At 42.5% G+C, this 2,628-nt stretch overlaps 1 non-coding gene across 1 annotated transcript; it reads right to left on the bottom strand.

Moving 5' to 3' along the window:
* Positions 1–2,097: 2,097 nt before the first annotated feature.
* TRNAK-CUU (transfer RNA lysine (anticodon CUU)) lies at positions 2,098–2,170 on the bottom strand. The gene has a single exon. It is a non-coding gene; the product is annotated as a tRNA-Lys (tRNA).
* Positions 2,171–2,628: the final 458 nt, after the last annotated feature.

Raw genomic sequence — 2,628 nt, 5'->3', positions numbered from 1 at the left:
GCGTCTTGTATATACGCCATCAATTTTACAGCAGTGTGCGTATTCTCATACTTATTTAGCACTTACTGTGGCCAAGAATAGTTTTTCACTTATTGTTATTTAATCTTCAAAACAATTCAAGGTAGTAGCTATTACTGCCATCATCTCATTTTTGGCTACATTTAATTAGTTTCTCCAGGAGTATAGAATAGCAGAACTAAGACTTAAATCCCCATCTCTAAGACATCAGAACCTATTTGCTCTCTCTTAAGACACAGTATAATAAGTTCCTTCTCTCTGTCTCTCGCTCACTTAATTCTAAACTTTCTGAAGTTAGGAATAATGTTTTAATCAGAGTTACACTTCTACAGTGGTGGCTTCCCTGGTGGCTCAGATGGTAAAGAATCTGCCTGCAATGCAGGAGACATGGGTTCAATCCCTGGGTCAGGAAGATACCCTGGAGAAGGGCATGGCAACCCACTCCAGTGTTCTTGCCTGGAGGATTCCATGGACAGAGGAGCCTGGCAGGTTACAGTCCATGGGGTCACAAGAGTTGGACACGACTGAGTGACTAACACATAACTCCATTACAAGCTTCCCAGGTGATGCTAGTGGTAAAGAACCCACCTGCCAATGCAGGCCACATATGAGATGCAGGTTTGATCCCTGGGTGGGGAAGGTCCTCTGGAGGAGGGCATGGCAACCCAGTCCACTGTTCTTGCCTGGAGAATCCCATGGACAGAGGAGCCTGGTGGGCTACAGTCCACGGGGTTGTAAAGAGCTAGACATGAGTGAAGTGATTTCGCACGTATGCACAGCTCCAGTACATAGTACAATGTCTTTCATGCAACTCATTTTGAGAACACAGAGATAGGATGGGAAGGCCTTTGCACCTAGCCTTAAGTTGCTCACAGAACTAGAGCCCAGACCCCTAAAGTGCTAATTTTGATATAAAGAGATAAATGGACTGTTAAAGATGGGCATAGATTAGTATGAAAGTGAGGAGGAGGGATATAGAGCCCACGCTTCAAGTGCTTGGTCTCCTAAAAGAGGTAATGCTTGAATTGAATATAAACACACTTAACTTCTTAGAAGCATTCCCACTAAATGTGTATCTGGGGAGAAATGCAAGTACTATACTAGTCTTCATGACACAAAACTAAAGATAACCTGCAGTCATATTTTTGAAACATATAGCATGTGGCAGATGAGGTGTGGAGTTATTGGTTATATTTTGTAAAAAATAAAACAATGTTATAAGCTGATTTACCATTGCTAAATTGCTGTTAAAAGTGGTAATGTGTTAAGAGTCAAGGGTTAGGTTTAATTTTTTGATTTGGCATTTTTCATGTGACAAGTGATTATTGGACTCTGGTTGAATAAAAACTCTGTCATCAAGTACTGTGAACTTGAACCTCCCCCCTCAATTTTGTCAAAATTTTGAAGTACATAGAAACATTACATTTCTATAATAGCCAGAATAAAAAGTCTACTTAGAAACTACCTTCATAACCTCTTGTCCTTATTCTTTTCATCTTTACAAAGGAGAGGCTGGGATGAAGTCTCCTGAAGGATCTTTCCAGCTCTAGCAGACTCTGATCCTCAGTTTTGTCAATTGTTTGTTCTGAACATATAGTAAAAATGTCCCCTGTTTTAATAAATACAGATAATCATATTCTGAAAAGAAAAGTAGTGTTATAGATCAGGCGTTTGCAACTTTGAGTTAAACTTCAAGCACGTCTAGAAAGTGAAAGTGAAAGTCACTCAGTCATGTCTGACTCTTTGCACCCCCACGGACTGTATAGTCCATGGAATTCTCTAAGCCAGAATACTGGAGCGGGTAACCTTTTCCTTTCTCCAGGGGATCTTCCTAAACCAGGGATTGAACCCAGGTCTCCCGCATTGCAAGCCCAATCCAGGGATTGAACCCAGGTCTCCTGCATTGTAAGCAAATTCTTTACCAGCTGAGCTACCAGGGAAGCCCAAGAATATTGGAATGGATAGCCTATCCCTTCTCCAGGGGATCTTCCCAATCCAGAAATCGAATGCAGGTCTCCCGCATTGCAAGCAGATTCTTTACCAGCTGAGGTACAAGGGAAGCCCAAAATGTTGAGCAACTGCCCAACATGGGACTTGAACCCACAACCCTGGGATTAAGAGTCCCATGCTCTACCGACTGAGCTAGCTGGGCAGTCAAGCACTTCTCATCTGAATTCACAGGAGCTCCTGAATTTCCTATATGACTTAGGGAACTCAAATCAGGTCTCTGTGACAACCTAGAGAGGTGGGATGGGGTGGGAGGTTTAAGACTGAGGGGACATATGTATACCTGTGGCTGATACATGATGATGTATGACAGAAACAAGCACAATATTATAAAGCAATTATCCTTCAGTTGAAAATAAATAAATTAAAAAAATAAACAAGAGCTCCTGAGATGTATACCTGGTTTCTGAGGATGGTCTCTTACACCTGTGTCAAAGTGAAGGTTACTGTCCTTGGTGCTGACGGTGATGTTTGCGTTGATGCTCTGTGTGTGTGTGTGTGAGTGTGTGTGTGTGTGTGTGTGTGTGTGTGTGTGTGTGTGTGGCAGAGAGAGAGGGAGAGAGAGAGAGAGTGGGAGGAAATGGGGGAGGTGGGGAGAAGATG

Source organism: Dama dama, chromosome 12 (genome assembly GCF_033118175.1).
Source record: "Dama dama isolate Ldn47 chromosome 12, ASM3311817v1, whole genome shotgun sequence".
NCBI classification, from domain to species: Eukaryota; Metazoa; Chordata; class Mammalia; order Artiodactyla; family Cervidae; genus Dama; species Dama dama.
This window is presented reverse-complemented; position numbering and strand designations above follow the sequence as displayed.